Source organism: Grammomys surdaster, unplaced genomic scaffold (assembly GCF_004785775.1).
Source record: "Grammomys surdaster isolate TR1022 unplaced genomic scaffold, NIH_TR_1.0 364, whole genome shotgun sequence".
Classification (NCBI taxonomy): Eukaryota; Metazoa; Chordata; class Mammalia; order Rodentia; family Muridae; genus Grammomys; species Grammomys surdaster.
In genome coordinates this window covers 272,159-294,147 of record NW_021604783.1, presented here as the reverse complement: position 1 = coordinate 294,147, position 21,989 = coordinate 272,159, and the positions used below count along the sequence as shown (strand labels likewise).

The window sequence follows — 21,989 nt, the reverse complement described above, 5'->3', positions numbered from 1 at the left end:
AGAGAGACAGAGACAGACAGTGAGACAGGCAGAGAGAGACAGAGAGATAGAGATAGAGATAGATAGATAGATAGATAGATAGATAGAGACAGGACAGGAGAGAAAGAAGAAATTAAGAAAGGAAGGAAGGAAAGAAGGGAGGGAGGGAGGGAGAGAGAGAGAGAGAGAGAGAGAGAGAGAGAGAGAGAGAGAGAGAGAGAGGAGAGGAGAGAGAACCAGTATTCTTAGAAGACTGACAGATTGGAAAAGCATACAGAGAGAATCATACCTTCTGGCTACTCAATGTTATAGAAGAAACAAAAACTGATAGAAATGAGTGAGACTTATGATGTTCTCCTCCTTCTATTGAGCCCCAATATCAGCATGGTATGTGCCACCTCTCCATTCCAAACTACTAGCTCCAAGGCTGTCCTTTGTATTCAGGTAGTCTTAGCTTCCATAACAGAAGAAGAATTTTAAATGACTTTGAAGTTAGGAATCTAAAATTAAGAACAGAGGCCAAGAAGAGACAGGTATTAGTGCTCGTTCTTAGGTTCAGGTAGACTGCAAGACTGAGGAAGAAAGGACCATAGCTGCAGAGGCTGTGTGAGTTGGCTAGACACCTGCCTCTTCCTGAGAGCTCAGACGATGACTTTGGATTTGAATCTCCTGTAGCTCAAACAGAATTTGCAAGAGTGTCTAGTGAGTGTATGTGGTGTATCAAGATCTAGTCTACTGGAGAAAGGGATAGCAGAACATCCTTATAAAGTCCTGGGTAACATTAACTTCTAGAATATTCCTGAACTGTTCGTGGAGAGCATTGCTAACACTACCCATTTCTGTGATCAACAAGGAAAAATAAAGATGCTCCTAAAGAGAGATCTGGATAATACAATAAATGCTATAGATAAATTTGCTTTTCTGGAGGCACTTTTGATTGACTGTTGAGTCGAGGTGGTTTTGTGAGCCTTCACTGCATACTTAAGCTTGTCCCTCAGCAGGCCTTTGCTCTGAAGAGTCTGTTCTGGGTATGTACATGATCTCTCTGATCTACTTGAAGCATTGTCTCATCTGAGTGCTTTTCTCCATAAGGTTTTCCATTCCTAGAGTCTGTCTTCCATTCCAGGCATAGCTGTTGGACATAGCTGGTACTGTCAGACAGAGATGAAGAGGCCATTTGACAGTGCTGGCTTAGTGATCAAAGGAGATCAGAATTGAGGTCAACTTCATTTGAGTGTGTCATATAACCCAATGTTTGTTCGTGTTCTACAGCTGGGGAACAACTGTAGCCAGGCCCAAGCCTTCCTGGTCTTTCCAGCCTCTAGAAGTCAATCCTTTCATTAGTTCTGCTCTGTGGGTCCACAGTTTCTGGAGTACCAGTTTTCCTTAGGGGTTCAAATCAGAATAGTCCTAGACAGAAAGCTGGTTATAAAAGTCAAGTTGGTTTTTCCAAAAAGCTTTATTGAAATATAGTTCATATATCAAATATAACTCAAATGTACAGTTTGATGGTTTTGTATATTCAGAAATAGATGCAAGTACTAATATAGTTAACCTTTAAAAGATTTTCATTGGACTCAGTGAGTCTTTTGCATATGACTACTAAAATTGAAATAATATTATTTAAATTTTATTTACATTATAACATGCATCATATGTACCTCCTTTGAATTATGCCAAAACATAAAATGGCTGAAATATAACATAGGACTGTATCAGAGGGAAAGAGTGTCACACGGACCTAATAAGTAGAAGTGAGCATAGAGTCATGGAGTTCACCTAGAAATCATGAAGAAACTCCATGGGTAGCGGTGGTTAGCTGACTGACAAAGTAATAGCAGAAACTCGGAAAACAAGATGGCTTTGCATTTCTGTTCTATGACGTTTGTCTTTTAAATCACTTATGTATGGTTATTGTTTTTAATTCGAAACTGTTTCAAAGGAACCAATTGAGTGTTGCCTTTCATTTGATTCCCCTGCCCCCCAATAATTACTCACTTTCCCATTTTTAGACGAGGCTTGTTTAGACTATGTCTGTCATCTCCACCTTCTACTTGTGCTCGCATTGTTCTCTCCACCTCAAGTGTCAATCCTCCCACTGCGGCTCCAGTCTCTCAATTAAAATCTTAAACTACTAGACAAACAAAACTATCCTTCCCCTTCTGACTCAGGGAAGAGAAAGGCCCTTGGCTAAGAATTTAATCTAGTGCTTTCAAGAAGTAATTACAAAGCCTCTGTTTGGCCTTTGTGTAGTCATGAGAGTGGTTCTTAAGAGGCATAAAGCTGGAAAATGGGCCCATTTCTTATTTCCAACAGACCCTAGGGGTCTTCCTCAGAAAGGGTAAGGGCTCTTGCACTGTTCAAAGATACATTATATGAAGTGTTAATTACACACAGATGGGACGCATTGAAAGCTATGGGCACATTAAGGAAATACTCCTCTTCTGCTTTTATGGATGTAGAATGTAATATCTCTGATAATTAATATTGGTGCTTGGGAGGTGTGTGCGTGTGTGCATGTGTGCATGTGTGTGTGTGTGTTCATAACAAATCTCCTAGCTCTCCAGCAAGTAATCAATAAATACACTATAAGGATTATATACAACACCTTGCAGTGTGGAGACTTGCAAGAAAGGTGATGAGGAGCATTCTCCTAAACCCCAGAGGCTTAGTGGGACATGAGATGCTATCGTTACCACCGCCCTCCCTGGGATATTATCATAAATAACCAGGGGTTGTATGGAAGAAGATGCTGACTGCACTGAGATCAGTCTCTCCAGGAAGGACAGCAAGGCCATCTTTAATGAGTTGAAGGGTATAAGAGGGAGGGTATAAAGAATGACTTCTCACTGAGGAGTGAAAGTGAAGTCAGGAGAGGACTGGAGACTAGCCTGGAGCCTGGAGGACATTTCCCATAAGCTCTACGTTATATATGCTTTCCCCTGGGGCTGCAGCAAAGGCATGTCAGTTACAGAGTTTTAAGTATCTGCTGCTCCTTTAGTACAGTGCCCTTGGCTGACTACAGTCTTACAGAAGCACTAAGCTGGAAACACAGACAGAAAAAAATGGATGAAGGGATAAATAAGAAGATGGCTGACTGGATGATAGGGAGGTGTGGTGGTTTAGATCCAAAATGTCCCCCACAGCCTTTGGAAAATGAACGCTTGGTTCCCAATCAGTGGTGCTATTGAGGAGATACTTGGAGAAATGGTGTCTCTGGAGGAAGTGTGTCACTGAAGGTGAACTTTCAGAGTTTAAATACCCAACTGTTCACCATTATGTATTCACGCTCTGCTTCCTGCTTGTTGTGAGCTCTCAGCCTGCTGCTCTGGCCACCGTGCTTGCTGCCTTGCTTCCCACTATGACATACTTTTATCCCTCTGGAAGGATAACATAAAATGAACTCTTTTTTCTCTAAGTGCTTTGGTCATGGTGTTTTATCACAGTAACAGAAAAGTGACCAATACAAGAGACAAGCAAGCAGAAGGCAGGCCATGCTATGATAGGTGGTGAGTTAGGTAGATAGACAGTTGACAAAGAGACAGACAGATGGATAGAAACATAGGTAGTTAGGAAGACCAAAAGGACAGACAAGAATATGTGTAATGAAGAAAACTTAGATCTGCCCAATTTGTCTTTCTGTGGGTGTCTACACAGAAGAAAAAAAGCATCCCGGATAGAAATTGCCTCCCAGGAAAAATGGTCAGAGGTCAGAGCTGGAGCTGTGGGAAGCAGGTGGTGGTGGAGTCCTGGGAGGTGTGTGAACTACACCTTCCTCATCATGCTCATGTGAGAATCAAGTAACCTTTTGAAATGGAAAGAGGCTGGTGTGTGGGTTACTCTGCTCAGTCCCTGAGGCCATTTTCTCAAATGTCACATGCTTTACTAAGTTTTACAGGAGCTTGTTCACACTAGAAAGAACTTCCACCCCCATACCTCAGAAAGTCCAGAGCTCTTAATTTGGGGCTCCCTTATGAAACTCAGGAACTTTTGTTTAAGATGAGTTATTTTGTACAGATACCATTGTTGCCTCTACTTCCCTACACCCCATCCCTGTCCACTTCCACTCCTTCTCATCCTGCCTTCTTACAAGAGGATGCTGAGCTGCAAGCATAACACTAGCAGACTCCAGACTCCAGATTTCTGCTGGTTTGGGCCCACAAGGTACTTTTACAAGGGGGGAGAAATAGATTAGGATGCTTGGTCCTTTAGTTCCCTCTGAGAGGAAACAAAAGTTCATAGATTCAAGTCACTAACACTGAGATCTTATCTCCTTCCCAGTCCTAGTATGCACTTGGGCCTTAATCCTGTAGAGTCTGCTGCTAGCCCAGAGAACCACATTAATCCTTAAACTTCTCCTACATTGGTCCCTAGGCATTTTGCTCTTCGTGCAGGAAGTGTTCCCTGTTGAGGCTTGGTCTAGTACTCCCTAACAATACTGTAAATAAACTGAATCTAGAAAAAACCAGACGCCTGGTTTAGGATGGCTTCTGAACCATGAATAAATTAGATGCTTGCATATTACAGCTCTACAAACTTTGTTCAAGGAACAGTGTGCCAATCTTCCTATCCTCTGAACAGATTTTCAACTTTGATGCTGTTGGCACGTTGGGACCTCTGTACGAGAGCCATCCTTACAGCTTGCTTAACAGCACACCTGACATCTGTTTTTCAGGTACCCAGTAGCAGTTCAAGTCTGGTGTAACAGCTGAAAATGTTTGTAAACATTTCACCAAATGTCCCCTGGGGAGGGGAGCAAAACCAAACCTGGTTGAGAACCACCGCCCTAGACACCCACCTTTCTTGTCATTTTAGCAGTCATGACACTTGAAACATGTTGTTATTATTTCCTAATAATAGTTTACGGTCTACATATATGCCTACATACTGGCAAACACAGTGGAAGGCACATATAACAATCAACATGGCAGACTAGAATTTGCACATGTTTACATGTAAAAATATATCTGAAGGGGACTTTTATGGCTAGAAGTCAAAGACATCTTCTCTTATTTTCTTGCATAAAATATTTGCTATCAAATTAAAAAGCTCATTTGAGAACTGGAAATATCATTAAATGGGATTTCTATGACCTCAGATCTTCAAAAGAGTGTGGGTGCAAGTGAGTTACTAGTGCTAAACACAGCATAGGGTAAAAGGTGATCAGAAGGCAGGAGACCTTTCACAGTACCATGATGGGAACACAGTGTCCAGAGAAGCATCCATAGATACCCAAGCATTCCTCACAGGCACACAGGAACATATCAAGTCAGTTCTTATTTTGATACCTCCAAGAGACCAATAGTCAGAATCCTAAAAACCTTGAATGTCCCTCTGGGGGCTATTTTTTCACTTCTCCTTTGTATCTATTGGTTCCTCCCTCACTTCTTCTCTCTGCCACCACAGACCCCTTGTGTTAACACTGCCATGGTACCCAAAACCCAAAAGACAAGATTCTCAGCATGTGGCAGCACACTGGCTGGAGCTTAACCTTTTATTAACCAGCATGATGGTGCACCTCTTTCAAGTTTTCCTGAACATGTGTCTGTCCTTTCTTCATTCTCTGATTGTCCCAGTCAGGTCAATCTCTTAAGCTGTACGGGTCCTGGCAGTTCATACATGTTAGGGAAATGTCAGGATTTCATCTAAATATTCTCTAAAAGCTCATGGTGTCTCTAAGAGGTGAAGGTCACCAATGTGTCACCAATTGGGGGATGATAGCTCCTTTAGGATAGAGGGTTTAGTGAAAGGTCATTAGGCCATTAGTTGTCCTTAAAGAGAATTGCAGGGCTGTGACTCTTCTTGCCTGTTTTTTGTTTGTTTGTTTGTTTGTTTGTTTGTTGTCTGAACATGGGGTGAGTACTTTTGCTCAGTCTCACACTCTTAGCATGATGTCATTGTCTTGTTGTTGGTCTTGAAGTGAAGGGCCCAATTGGTCATATACTGAAAGTTTTGAAACTGATAGCCAAAATAATTCTTTCTCTATAAGTTACTTATCTCAGTCACTTTTTTATAGTGACAAAAAGTTGACTAACACAATTTTGGTGCATAGAATCTTGCTCAACCACCATTAACTCCATCTCAAAGCTTCAAAAAGAAGCTTTGATGTTCTTTAAAAAGAGAACATCAACAAGAACAGGCTTGGAATAGTAAGAAAACTCAATGTATGATACCAGAAATAAAGAGATTCATAAAAGAAAGATATGATAACAATAGAATGAACCTTGAGACAATTCTTGATCCTGTGGTACTCACTGAGGTTAAATCTAAGAATTATGGTGAGTTTTTACATTGTTCCCAGAGTCTCTGACAGAAGATGTATTGGTTTTAAAAGGACAATGACATAAAGTCAATCACAATAATAACAAGTGATTGAAATAGAATTGCCATCAATCAGACAGATACATCTGTGACTTTGGTCTAAAACTGAGTTAAGAGGCTGCTCAGTCAATGGATTGCAGTTGAATTACAACAGAGTTCTCCCCTTACCAAAGTTACCATGAAGCAAAAGATATGAGTCGAATGGTACCATGCAAATTGGAGAAGGATGTGACTAACTGAAGTCTGCATTTGTGTTGCCCGCTTCCAGTTAGTATCCTACAGTTCAGACAAGAGATGAAAGGATGTTGCTTTGCAGGCTTCTGTGCACATCCTGTGGTGTGAACTTCATCTTTCCTCTCTACACTAACCTCCTGGGTGCCTTTTGCTAGTATCTTCCCTCCTATTAAGCTGTCCTGATGCTCTGTGATGGTAAGGTATCATCTGTGCTCTTTAAATCTCTGCCTTCTCCTTAGATTTTTATTGCTTTGTTATTTAAATTTTTAAGTTATTTATTTTATGTGTGTGAGTGTTTTGACTGCATGTATGTATGTACATGAATGTTTTTATGTATACACATGTATGTCTGGTGCCCTAGAATGTCAGAGATGGTTTCTTGGCCTCTGGGATCAAAGTTATGGATGGTTGTGAGCCACCATATGGGCGCTCGGAACTGAATGCAGGTCCCTGCAAGAGCAACAAGTGCTCTTAACCACTGAGCCATGTCTCCAGTCAGTTCTGTTATTTTATTTGAGATAGAATTTCATCTCACAGCCTCAGTTGACGACAAACTCACTGTGAAGCCCAGGCAAGGCTGTAACAGACTGTGATCTTCCTGCCTCCTGAATTCTGATTATATACATGAATCATTACACTTGGTTTTTCTTCTTAGTTTTGATCCCCTTGGAACTTTAACCTCATAGAGTAAAGAGCTGAGACTTAAAGTTTTCAGCAGAACATAATTATAATAAAATTATTTGACAGTTCATAGTGAATATTTTCCACTATTCTGGTGCTCTGGCATCTGAAGCCTTGCTGTTCCCGGAACAAGTTTCTTCATAAGACTGGGCAAGCCCTGAAGAGAGTAGAAGGGACATCTGCAAATCTGACTTCTGAAAACAACTCAGTGAGTCCATATCCTATACCCAAGCACCTCCTGTTCCAAGTGCTTACCCACCAAGGCGCTATCTACCTTCCCTAATCATTTATTCAACTGTCATATAATATATGGGCTATCCGACAAGGGCCAGCTTCTATGTTCTAAAGTCTACAAAATTTGTTTAAACTTATCGGTTGTATGCTTCTTACTTGATGTTTCCATTTCTCTCGATGGAAACCACAATGCAAGCACCTTGTCTTAAATTCATCTCCTGACCACCCTCTGAAAACATGGCCCCCGTGAGGTACCCTGCCTCCTATTTTTATGGACTGTACATATAAAACCTGTTTTTCTTTCAAGACAGTTATTTTAATGTCTACATATCTCCTCATACTTGATTGGAAAAAATTTAGGTTTGTGTCAGACCACACCTAATCAGAGACCCTCTCTAATTGATAATGTGTTTCATTTGTAATTCTCTGAAGCTCAGGAAGTGAACTAAGAATTCCATTAGTCTCAGACAAATATGAGCTGAGAACTGATGATGATCAAAACTAGGGATGCTGTGCTCTGTAGTACCAGTGGAGCAGCACCATGAAGAAAAGAGAGTGGTAGAGTGGTTTATTTGATGGTGATTGTGACATAGTATTTCCCAACATCTACTCTTGGGGAAAGGTCTGAATTAGAGAAACCTGAGGCCATAAAGAAGAGAAGCATGCATGAGTCTTGCAGAGAGTCAAGCATCATGGCTGTGCTACTACTGTGCTGATTAATTCCTTTGTCAACTTGACATATCTAGAGTGCTGTGGGGAGAAACCTGAATTTAGAAAAGCACCTCCATTATTAGATTGGCCTGTAGGCAATTCTGTGGCACATTTTCTAACCAATGAGTAATGTGGGAGGGCTCAGTTCACTGTGGGTAGTGCTACCCCAGAACAGGTGGGCCCTAAATTGTATTAAAAAGCAAGGCAAGTAAGCCATGGTGAGAAAGCCAGTAAGTAGTGTTCCTCCATTGCTTCAGTTCCTGCTTTGTCTTTCCCCAGTGATGGTGTGTAAGCTGAGAGTTGAGAGATAAACTCAAACCTTTCCTCTCCAAGTTGGTTTTATCACAGCAACAGAGAAGCAAAAGCAGGCTAAGATAGGTACTTGAGTGTGTCTTAGCATAAATTGCTTGAAACCAGCTTGTCTTGGTCCATGTTCTGCTGCTAATATCACGATACTCTCAACTGAATAAGCCACAAAGCAAAGAGGTTCATTTGGACTCCTGGTTCTTACTAAGGTCAAAGGCTGCCTTTGATGATGGGCCTGCTGGCAGACAGATGAGAAGCAGGGAGACTGCATGTGTATCTGATGGTCTCTCTCCCTCTTTGAATAAAGCCACCAGATTCAATTGTAGGAATCACAGCTTGATCACTGTATGAACCACTGTTGGATTGAAGATCCCATCCAACTAATGCTTCACAATGGGGATCAAAGTCCAACATCAATCATAGAGAAGAGAAACCAGATTCAAACGATAGTGAGGTCCTGGAGATAGAATGTCCTTCTTGAAAGGCAACATAACAGAAGGCAGGCTGTGGACCACATTAGGGGGAAAGAAAGACTGAATATACAAACAGAAGTAATTTGAGATACTATTAAGGTGATTTTGAAGCACAGATAAAGAGAAACAGAGTTAGGGATGTGAAAACATGCTCCCATGCTCTGTGTCCAAGCAGAGGTCTGAGAGACCATGTTTGCTAACAGACAAACAATAAGACTGCTGCTTTGGGTGCTCTGCATCTGAGGCTGAGCCAGGAAACAGCCTTCAGGGCAAAGTATTGGGGTTCTGTATGGAAATTCATTCCAGTATTCTCAGCTGTAGTGGACAAGGGATTCAGCCAAGCTGCCACATTGCCACAGGCACAGATGAGAAGAAGCTTAGGGAAGAAAAACTTAAGAGGGCTATCCATAAACACTCCGGGGAGCCCAGTATGAAGAATGGAACTTTGGAGAAAATTACAGAAAGCGGGAGAAAGCCGAAGCCAGCCACACTGAAGTATCCAGTTCACCTTAATGCACCCTCATTTTAACCACAGATTGAGCCTAAGGACAGAACAATTTATTGAGAAAGTCTACATGATATTCCATTCTATCTTGGCTCAGATGCCTTAGCCAGGAAAGCTCGGACAACCTAAATGCTGCGATCTCTTGAATTTCCATACCCTCCTGCCCCTCCACACACCTTTTCAAGGTTGTTCTCTATAAGAAAAATGAGAGTGTCTTGCAATACACTGGGGCCAATAATTCATCTGGAAACGAGTGGCTTATCTCTTTGATCTGTATGGCAGCTAGGCTCTTCTGTTTGAACTGCTCCCACACTGGGGACCCTGCTGGGTACCATTGAGTGCAGCTAGTCAGGAACCAAGGGATGTTAAGAGAGGGAGGCACTGCATACCTGTGCTGGAAGACGTTTAAGCCTATTTAAAGGAGACATGAAAACAGTTTAGTTAGCAGCTGGGAATGCAGTTTCTCATGAGTGGGTGATTTTTGAGAAAGTATCACTGAGTAGGCATGCTGTACAAGAGGTGTGGCTACTGCCATTGAAACCTGAGAGGGAGGTGATATTCCTTCAGTGCCCTCATGCCCTTCCTGTTCTGACTCTAAAAACCCCTCTTCTGTCACCTTAGGTAGAAAAGACTTGAAAGACTGCTGGTATTTTGCCTAAACCAGGAGCTGGCTGGGGATCTTGCTTTAGCTGTGCCTGTCTGGCACATTCAGTCAAAACAGCCTTGATTTCTGAGTTAATAACTCTGTCTGAGCAATTATTCAACAGACTCAAGTGCAGAAACTAGCCCAGAAATAAACCACACCCACACAGTGGGAGGTACTCTTCTACCTCCCAAATTTTGTTGCTTTAAAAAGTTATCACTGGGCCACTTAGTGGTATAAGCCATTTTTCCAGTTATCCAGGTTTTTTTTTCTATTATAACTTTAGTGAACGTGCAATATCCTATGGAGTTCCTTTTCTGTGTACCTGCTGAACATGCCTTAAAAAAAAAAAGAGGTGTTCTTCAAAGTGCATCTTTAGTTCTGTATTTTTAACAAACTTAATAAGAGTGTTCCAGGACTCAGAAAACTTTCCCTCCCTGAGCATGGGAGCATTCTGTTGCCACTGGCTTGATTCTTGGCATGGGTTCCTTTGTGTTTCCTACATTTCTACATATTGGAATCCTGTACTTCTTTCTAAACACTGTTTGCCTCCAAAGCAAAGCTAAGTAGTTTCAACTCTGCATTTCTTACACCCCAGAGAATACTCAACATGTAGAGTGCTCTTTTAAAAAGTAACATCTTATGACCATGAAAATGATGCTAGTAGCTTGAGAGTCCTTCATTATAAGTGTTTGGGGTTTTAAAAAAATGACTCCTCAAAGTATAACACTTCTGCAAAGTCAGATGGACATTTCAAACAAAAGAACATTCTCCTGTACCCACCTCCACTTTGACTCATTCCCCTTTTCCTCCCTTCTAAGGCAGGAAAGGGAGTTTCCTTTGAAGTTCCTCCACATATCTGAAGTTCCTGCTCTTTGGAGGACTGACTTACATGAAGAACAACCTAAGTGTTTATGACATGCCCAGAGAACAGATAAATATCCAAAGATCCAAAGACAGGGCATCAACTTTAAAAACCATTACTTTTGAGCATGGAGTGCTGGTGCATGCCTTAATTACTCAGGAGGCAGAGGCAGGCAGGTCTCTGAGTCCCAGGCCAGCCAGGTCAATGTATCAAGGCCAGAAAGAGTTACATAGTAAAACCCTGTCTAAACAAACAAACAAAAAGCTAGAAAGGAAGGAAGAGAGAAAGAAAGAAAGAAAGAAAGGAAGGAAGGAAGGAAGGAAGGAAGGAAGGAAGGAAGGAAGGAAGGAAAAGAAAGGAAGAATCATAATTTTTCTTGCAAAGTTGCTTACATTCCCACTTCTTCCAATGAAAAGGAAACTCGTCCTTCAATGTTCTGACCTTCCTTTGCATCTTATATGGTATATAACTTTCAGGTGTTTGCATTTTCATATGATTATGCACTTTTTCTCTAATATTCCAACTGTCAGGTGCTTCCTAGATTTAAATGGTCAAACCCTCTGTGAGACAGAAAGAGAAGGTTCTTCCTGTCTTACTTACAAGCTGTGACAGTACCATCTCTAGGTTCAGCAGAGATGCTTATTAAGATCAAGTTCCTGAGAAATAAACAACCTGCACCTCAGAGGGAAGACCCCATTGAATGAACAATCACAGCTGTATGTCTCTATCATGCTTCTGGGCTCAGCACTCGAGTGGCTAACATGTGGTGTGCAGATAAGGCAGTGGATGTGGGAGCCAGTAGCCAGCAGTTTCCTCAGAGCTCTGTCAACCCTAGTGGAGTCTGTTCTTTTTAACCCTGCTGGGACAGAGCAGAGTGAAACATGAACTGAGGTGCTGATAGCCACCAGGAGATACCTGGAGCTTCAGCTGTTGTTCTCTCAACTGTGGCAAAACAACCTGGTGAAGACAACTCAAGAATGAAGAGTTTATATTGGTCCCATTATGCTGGGAAGGCATAGTCACTGGAACATGAGGCCTGCAGTTAGGAAGCAGAGCACATACAGGTAGTGGGATCCATCTAATAAAATACCTCAAGGTCCACCTTCCAGGATCCCCTTTCTGCAGAGTCCACTCCCTAAAAGGCATAACAACTTTCCCAAACAGCACTGTCAGCTGGGAACCAAAAGTTCAAATACACTAGCCTCTGGGGCATTTTATACATCCAAACTACATCTGGGTTGTGAGGGAAAAGAAGAGAGGGGGATATGACTTCTTTCTTGAATGAATTAATCTCCATCATGCCCATGTCATCCATCAGTAAATGCCACTGCTTGCCTGTACTGAGCCCGGCAGCTAGAAGCATGTGGGCAAATGGGTTTCTCTGGAGCAGGTTCGGGAGCTGGAAATGAATGGGTCTCATTGCTTGAATTGAAATCACCTGAATGAGCAAAAGCTGGGTTAGAGATGTTGCCTAAGGCCGCACATTATCTTTTCTTGTAGCAGGAAATGGATAGAAATGGAGGTTGAAAAATGCTTTCTTTCTTCATGTTTTATATATGAACCCATCATTTTTCCTAACAGAAAGACTTTGAAACTGTGGAGCCTGTAGACTTGGAGAGATAGCAATATTACCTAACGAATCTGTGAAACCCAGTTGCCTTGCACAGAGCTAGCCAAGCCTGGGATGTCATCCTCTCTGCAAAGGGAGAGTTTGCAAATGATCTCAACTAGCCCCAGAGTCTCCAGATGCCAGGTAGCTGGCATTTCCCAATACCTCTTCATATATTTGATCCAGCTAAGGTTAGATTACAATTCCTAATCCATACTGTATATTTGCTACTTGCAAAAAAATCACTCCATGTTTGTTCTGTAAAGCATAGGATTAAGCAAGAGGTGAGGACCCTTACCTGGTGCACAGTCCCATGGCAAGTCCTCATGTCTTGCATGTGTCTCAGTGCCGAGCTGTGAGGTGGTGGGAGAACAGATAATGTGGAAAGCTGTGGTCAACTTTGCCCATGAATCTCCACACATCACAAGCAATGTTTGCTGGAGCTCACCTAAACCCAGTACAGACAGTTTTTCCATCTAAACCACAGCATAGAAATTTCTCAAGCATAGAAAACAATGAGATGGTGGGCAACCAAAGTAAATGTCAATACTTTAAATTCCTAATAATTAAAAGGATCTGGGGAGGGTCCTTCAGACAATTCTGTTCTGTGTGCATGTTATTCAGTCAGATTTGATTAAGATGGTTCATATATGAAAAGAGACTTTCATATATAGGAAAGAGTTTCAGTTCTACCACTATTCCCATCCTGTTTTCTCATTCATAAAACCTTAGATATCATCAATTTCAGCCAGATAAGATGCACCCTAAATAAAATAGCTGAAGTGCTTGGCACGGCAACTAGATTATCAGTAATTAGTAACTGGTATTAAGCTAATGCTAACATGAAGACTAGAAAGAAAAATAATGTATGCCAAGCTGTAGCTCAAAGAGCAGCCTCAACTCTGCATAGTCCTGTCAACCAGCTTCCCTAACAAGAATGTCCGTAGCATCCCAGAGTTCTGAGCCATCTCTACATGCAGATCAGCATACCCTGTCTACTTCCACCAGTGCCATCAAGATATGAATGGAGGCTGGAAGGATGGCTCAGCAGTTAAGAGCACTTGCTGTTATTTCAGAAGACTCAAGTTTAGTTGCCAGTGCCCATGTTGAAAAGCTTACAAATACCTGAAACTCTTGTTCCTCTTCTGGACTCCTCCAGCACTAGTATGCATGAATACATAAACACAGAGAGGCACACATACACATAAATACTTGGTAGAATAAATACTTTAAAAAATATAAATAATAGCATAGACAGAAAAAAATTAGGGTTAGAAAGAAAAAGCTCCATCTATGAAATGCTTGATTTCAGTGTCAAAGTCCCACACTCATTGATATTTATAATAATAATAATAATAATAAATACATAAATAAATCTTACCGATTCAAGGTGATTCATTTGCTGCTGTTCAAAACTTTTGTTCATTTAGGTGAATTCTCCATTCATGTTAGAGATTCTCCTCATTCATTGCCGTCATTCAAAAGAGAAAAATGAGAAGTTTATGAGATAGGATAGGGGCTGAAGCACTGTACTGGTGGGCTTTGGTCAACAAGACACAAGCTGGGATCATCTGGGAAGAGGAAACCTCAGGTGAGAAGATCCCTCCCTTGGGTTGGCCTGTAGACAAGCTTGTAGGGCATTTTTTAAAATTAATGATTGGTATGGGAAGGTCAACCCATTGTAGGTGGAGCCACCCCTGGGCAGGTGATCCTGGGTTCTATAAGAAAGCAAACTGAGCAAGTCATATGGAAAAAGCCAGGAAGGAGCTCTCCATCATGGCTTCTGTATGAGTTCCCATCTCAAGTTCCTGCTCTGACTTCCCTTCATGGTAGATTGTAAGCTGTAGGGTGAAACAAATGCTTTCTTCTTCAAGTCGCTTTTGGTCAAAGGGATTATCTTAACAATGGAAAGTAAACTAGTGTGGACAGCTATTGGGGTAACTGAAGCAAGGTGTGGTTGATGTCCTCAAGTTATGGACATCTGCTCCCAATTCTGCATGACTTTTGTCATGCCCACCTCTCTTCCACGACTTCCGTCATGGTTTGGAAGCTTTGATGACTTATCTCTCCAAACATATTACTTTTCACTTTCTACAGAACAGAATTTAGCCCTCTATGTAACCTATTGTCTATAAAAGAAAGTTCACCCTCTTTCATCTTTAGGCATCACTTCTTGATATTCTAAACAAGCTTCCTGAGGCTCAAAATATTTATTTTACCTTTGTCCTTCTGCATGCCTGTTTATAAGAATCAAGGTTATGGTCTCTGCTATAGATTTATCACAAAGAGATTAAATACTAACTTTAAAAGTCTTAAACTCAGCTCCTTTATTCACTTTGTGCTGTCTAAGTCTACAGGTGGTGCATGTGAACATTCTTTAATTATAAAAAAAAAAGATATAATGTTAAACCAGATTCAGTGACATCTAACTTTTCCCTGCACACATTTTCTGCCAGCAACCCAGAGACACTTTAGGTAATTATCCCCCAATCTTCATATGTACTAGGGTGCTCTTCCGAAACAAGCCAGATTCAAGACAAGAGGCACGAAGTCTCTCAATCTAGAATGTTCACAAAAGGAGGAAGCAGAGAGAGAGACATTGTCTATTCTTGTCTCCAACCTTCAGAGAGTGGAGTAGGCCCAGTAATAGGAGCACAATGCTCCCCTCTACCTATATTAGGGAATCTTACCAAATGTAAAGGCCTTTTGGCTATACTTGGCTAACAGAATTATTTCTATGTGTTTCTAGTGAGGGCTGGGGATAGACTCAGCCAGAGGAGTTGCTCAGGACCATGATTGTGTTCTTACAAATACATTTCTCTATCCAACTTCCCTTGTTTTTTTTTTTTTTCTTTAGATTTGTTTTTATACTATCTTTAGTTATATGTGTGTTTGTCTATATGTGGGTGTGTGCACAGGAGTGCATGCAAGGACCCAAGGAGGCCAGAAGCATTGGATCCCCTGGAACTGGAGTTTGACCTTGGTTATGGAAATTGACTCAGGGTCCTTTGAAAAAGCACCAAGTGCTCTAACTACTGAACCATCTTTTTAGTTCTTCAACTTTTCTTGTTGAATGCAAGAGTCTGTTGAAGATATGAGGCCATACTGCCCAACTCTTATCCTCCTGCAATTGCAAAAAAATTCCAAATGACTCCTAGCATTAGACTGACACATTTTTCCTAAGTCACTGAAGCAGCCATGGACAGAGTCCTTGTGTCATCTTGAGCTTCCATCTCTTCACTTTGTCTTTCCTATGGCCTAGCAACCAGCTCACCCTCAAAAGCTGAAAAAGCAAAATAGCCCTTTATTTGGGCATTAGGAAGTATTTTTGAGACACAAGTTCAAAAGGGGAAAATAGGAGTTTCTAGGAGACTTTGGAGGTTAAAAGGGATGGACAGGTGTTATGGGGTGGGGGTGAGGGCATGCATAAATAAATAAAATGGAAGTTCCATAAAGCAAAAGTCTGAAAATCTTCCATTGTACGTTGTAAGCCTGGAGCATGGTGGAATTGTCAGGATACCCACTCCTGTAATACCAGATATCAGCTGTTCAATTGGTGGAGGCAACCATACTCTAGGCAGCAGCTCAAAGTGAGCAGAAGTATATTTCACTTGATAGCCTCCTGATTCTTTTAGAAAGATATTCCAGTGTTCATTCCCATGTAACCTTTCTATCATGTTCACTAGGCTAGATAGCTCTCCACTGACTACACCAACCTTTTCTACATCTGTACTCAGTAATAAAGTCTTCTGGAAGCTGAGGCACAAAATCAACAAGTTCAACTGGGATGATCTAAAGTGGAGTATATTACAAGTCTTTGGTAGAGCCACACATCAAAGAAAGGGATCCCAAGTCCAGATTCAGTGTCCTTTTCTGCAGGTCAGCTACAGCCCACAGATCACAGCCAATTTCTCAGTGTCTCAAGCCTAACAGCAATAAAGACAAAAGCCATCTGCTAGACCTTCCTCTGAAGGCTGCAGCAGCAGTTGCCTTTACAAACGTGTAGCAAGACATCCATGGTTGTGCTGGGAGCAATTACCAGAGTTTGGAAACATCAGCTCAGATAAAATTAGATTTGACCTGAGAGATTGTTCCAAACACCAACTCACCCGCTTTTAATGTTCTGAATCCTATCAAATGGCACATCGTTGTCTCTTCTCAGCTTTAAAGTCAGCATCTTCATCAGAGAAATGAAAAAGACCCATTTTTTGTTAAGATCTTTAAAGCGTTCTCCCCGACAGGTGTTGTAGCGGGCTGGCAGATGTGGCTTGTGATGCTTTGATCAAATGCCACAACACGTGACTAGTGGTGTTGGGGGAATAGCTAAGTTGTCATTTGTAGAGGTACTGCCCAGAGCCACAGAATATTGCCCAGGAAAGTATCTATCCTTTTTGTCCATGAAGAAACTGAGGGCCAGAGAAAACATGGCACCTGCCAAGAGAAAACCTTATCCAAGGGCATGAGGATCAGATGCCAGCCAAGGCTACAGTCTTCCTTCATAATGGCTTCTGATGCTTGAAGAAGAGAGAGATGATTAAGTGAAACAGACAGAATTTGACCCCTGAAACTTTGGCTTCAGAATCGAATAATATAAGACAAGGAAAGGAGACAGGGTCAGGGGATAGGAAAGCAAAAGCAAATGGGAAATCTATGTCCTTCAGGGGAAATGAGACACAGTCATATTTTTCACTGCTTCGTCAACAGCATCAGCTCTGTCTTTGATGCCCAGTGGACGCTTAGTCAATGTGTAAAGAAGGGGAAGTGAAGGTGGAGAGAGGAACGGAATATGTGGACTGAAGACAATCTCATTCTGGAGTCTATGCTTTGTACTCACCATCTCGGGTTTGAGTAAAAGAGTTTTTCCTTCCAATGAATGATTTGTTTCTTTCTTTGTTTGGGAGTTTGGAATTTGTCTTGTTTTCTGACAGCTTTTGTTTTTCTGAGTTGTTTTGTTTTATGCAAGTTAGAGATTGGGGTTGCTGAAAGTCAAACATCTGGATAAGTAAAACACTGTGAATTTTTTTTTTGAGTAATCTTCCCAAGTTCATATAATAATAGCTACAGCCAAAACAAAGAAAAAGAAGTCTTAAGTCTATCAAAACACAAAGTTCTGTTTCACTTGTTTAGTCTCGGTGCCCTCCCATTTATCCTGGTACTTTCTAGTTTACATTTGCTTCACATGAAATCTAGTTTATCTATCTATTATATTCTTGTTTGTTGTTGTTTTGGCTCGCAGATCTGACTACCAGTCTGAAACTGATAATGGTCACGAATCCATCCACCCATCTATCCATCCATCTACCATTCGAAAGATAGGTACATCTGTGCAACATACTTTGCATGATTCTGGAATGAGTGGCGTTCTCCCCCTGACTTTACACTCAAAATTAATATGAAAAGGTATTGGAAATATGATCAAGATTTCCATAAGTGACAGATCAGGAGCCAGGCTTTATAGGCTTTAGGAGGTTAAAGCCTAATCAGAAAGAATAAATCCAGGATTCTCAGCATAGCTTCTAAAGCAGTGGTTTTCAACCTGTGGGTTGAGACCCCTTTGGCCTTTCACAGGGGTCGCCTAAAAAAACACAGAGATTTATATTCTCATTCACAACAACAAAGTTACAGTTAGGAAATAGCAACAAAATAACTTCATGGTGGTCGGGGGGGAGTGTCACTACAACCTGAGGAACTGTATTAAAGGTATTAGGAAGGTTGAGAACCACTGGTCTATGGCCACCATGACCCAGAGCCTCTCTGCTCACTCTCCCCTCTTCTTATCATCATTACCCCTTCCTCTCATTAGTGTCAGCTGTGGACTTGACACGGCCCAGAGTTATCTGAAGCAGCTAGGGATTGTCAGGGTCAGATTTGTCCGTGCGCATGTTTGTGGGGTAGGGATTTTCTTGATTTCTAATTGACATGGGAGGACCCAGCCTACTATGGATGATGCTGTGTAGGCAGGTGGGCCTGGGTTGTGTAAGAAAGGTATTGAACATGGCCCTGGAATCAAGCCAGTAAGCAGCTGTCCTTCCTGTTTTCTGCTTCAAGCCCCTGCCTTAAGCTCTGGCTTTGACTTCCTTGGATGGTGGGCTATAATCTCTAAGCTGAAATAAAGCCTTTCCTTCCCAGGTTGCTTTTGGTCAGAGTGGTTCATCATAACCAGAGAAAGCAAACTAGAACATCCTTGGTATTACAAATGAAGGGCCTTACCTTACACAGAGTCTTTAAGATTAATTATTTCCATTGTAAGACATCTGTCCTTTTATTCCTTTTCTTGTTCTTCAGTTGGCTCCCATAATCTAAGATTAATCTCATGCTCTGCTATAGAAAGATTTAATTTTGACCCGGGGTTTCTACCCTTCCTTTGATCATTTAGTTCCAGGATAAAAGACACACACACCCTTTATATTTACAATAAGCCTTAATCAGCACAAGAGTTGGGCAGATATCTATCCTCTATGCTGTCATGTCTATTTCCCAGACAATAATCTCATTATATAATTTGCCATGTTTTGTCTGGGCTGTTCTTAACTCCAATTAACCAGCCCACATGGCCATTATTTTATGACTCACCTAATCCATGGCAGCTTCCTCTTCCATTCACCTTCTTCTTCTCCCCATTGTGCTCTCTTCCAACCCCAAGCGCTGGAACCCTAATCTCTGCCTGTGTCTCTCAAGCCCAACGATTGGATGTCAACATCTTTATTCACCAATCAGAGATAACTTGGGGGCAAAGTCACATAGTGTCACTTGTGTCTACATGTGGAATGTCTCTTGTCTGGGGCAACCAGGTGTTGGGGGCCTGTACCTAACATTACAATCCATAGCAGCAGGCCAAGCCTCAGTGTAGTCTGTAGTAGAATGCTATTGGAATCCTCATTATGAAAACCAGGACACATTCTGTGACCATTCAATGACTTGCCAAAGGCCATACAACCAGCAAGAGAAGCTGCTAAGAGTTGAGCTAAGGCAGTTTGTGCCAACAGACCTGGCTCATCTCCCCACCCTACACTGCCTATACAGTCAGAACCGATCTCATTGTCTTCATGTTCCAAACTTTACATCAGAGTGTGTACTTTCTCTATGCCTCTTCTGCTCACAACTATATCTTCAACACTGAACAGAGCCTGGCATACAGTGGGCACCTGGAAAATACTTCCAAATGAATGAATGAGCCGAAGATTGGAAGAGAGAAAGTACGTGTGAAAAAGGTTAGAGGAAGTCACTCCCAGATCAAGAAATTGTATCACAGCTTACTTTAGGGTGACCTCTGAGAGTAAAGCTACCTCTATTCTTTTGCAGAAGTGGTGACAGAATTATTGGAAATACCAGACAGATAGGAGCAGATACAGTGGTTGATGGTGAGGTATAAGAAAAAACAAGGCTTTGGGGAATATAGAATCAGAACAGGTCTTAAATTGCAATCCATAAATGAGTGTAGTTCCTATCCTGGCATGTAATGGGCATACTTAGAGGTCCTTCCCAAAGAGTATCCACGGTGTAACAGCAGGAAAATAACTCCCTGAAAGGTCCCCATGGTGCCAATAACCTAGGAGTCCTCTCCAGCTGACCAAGTCTAGATGGCACAGCAGATGGTGTTAATGAGTCTGAAATGACTCAAGCTATTTCCTTAGGCTGCAGATTGCCAGTTTCTCTTTGTTGGTAACAGGTCACTGATCTCTTCCGCATCAAGTGGCAGGGTGTGTGGTGGCCTATGGCACATCATTTCATTGGCTTCCCAAGATGGTGGTGCTTTAAAGGCAAAGATCACTGCTGCTGGCTGGGAGTTGCTAAGCATGGTCCAGGCCTGCTGTGTTCCTCAAAGGGAAGCTGAAATTCACATGGAGAGTCTGACCCATGGTGCAATGCACCATGCTCACTGCACTCTCTGGTTTTCTAGCCTCTGAGAGGAAGCCTAATGACATAAGAATTGAACGTTGTAGTTTTCTATTAAAACAGGTCCTCAGAACTTTGATTGAATCAGTGATGATAATTCGGATGTAGAAAGTTATTATGTGATTTAACTCCCCCCAAATGGTGAGAAAATTTATTAACTACTTTCTCTGTGCTAGAGACCATTCTAAGGCTTTGTTAATGTTCTAGTTTGCTTGCTATTGCTTTGATAAAGATATCATGACAAAAAGCCTCTTGAGAAAAAAAGAGAGTCTATTATTTTGGACACCAAGGCAGGAACTCCAACAGAGGAGAAACCTGGAAACAGGAACTGAAGCAGAGGCTGTGGAGGGACATTGTTTAACTGGTTTACTTTCCATGGCTTTCTCAGTTTGTTTTTCTTATTCAACCTAGAACCATCTGCCTAGGGGATGACACTACCCACAGTGTACTGGGCCCTCCCATATCTATCACTAACCAAACAGCCAACCAAAAAAACAAAAAACAAAAAACAACCAATAAACTAAATTTAAAAAACAAAAACAAACAAACAAACAACAACCCCCCCTCCAAAAAAAAGGGCCTCAGCTGGGTCGACACTGGTATCTGTCTGCTGGAACACTGGTGCGCAAAGCAGTGGACTATGTCCGGAGCAAGGACTTCCAGGACTATCTCATTAGTATGCACTTCTAGGGCCTAGTTGCCAACTGGGGTCTCCCCGTTGCTGCTATCAATGACATGAACAAATCTGCAGAGATTATCAGTGGGCGGATGACTTTTGCCCTCTGATGCTATTCTCTGACATTCATGAGATTTGCCTACAAGGTACAACCTGGAAACTGGCTTCTGTTTACATGCCATGTAACAAATGAAGTAGCTCAGCTCATTCAGGGAGGACGACTTATCAACTACAAGATGAGTAAGGGGCCATCTGCAGTACAAGAACCAACTCTTGAAAAGGACAATGTTCCAGCCACTGCTACAACCACAGATCACATCAGCATGAATAGTCATGCTGAGGGGGAAATATGGAACGCTATATTTAATGACCATGCCAACATTATTGAATAGCAGAGTGTCTCTAAACCAACTCTCTGCTGCCTTATCAATGCTAAACTTTGTCTTCATCAAGAGTAGTTCAAAATATGCAACTAATTTAATAATTTTGAATGATGATTTTAGCTATAGCAATCTGTAGTAATATTTATATTATCTACTGGGATTTGTATAATAAAAAATCTAAGGGAACAACATTTTACAGCCACAAGCACTTAAGTACTCAAATTTCTTGACTTTTTCTTTAATGACTCTATTATAACCCTCAGTCGGTCACATGTCTACACATAATTTCCAGTGATAACAAGTATTGGTATTTTCCATATGTAATTCAGATCTGTAACTTAATGGCAATAAATGGTTTAAATAATTGCAAAAAAAAACAACAACAACAAAACAAAAACAAAAATCTCTACAGACTTGCCTACAAGCAATCTGATGGAGGCATTTTGTCAACTAAAGTTCCTCTTCCCAGTTGA

At 41.5% G+C, this 21,989-nt stretch overlaps 1 pseudogene; it reads left to right on the top strand.

The window, feature by feature from the left end:
- The first annotated feature begins 20,357 nt into the window (after positions 1–20,357).
- On the top strand, positions 20,358–21,525 carry LOC114631708 (annotated as a pseudogene).
- The last annotated feature ends 464 nt before the right edge of the window (positions 21,526–21,989 follow it).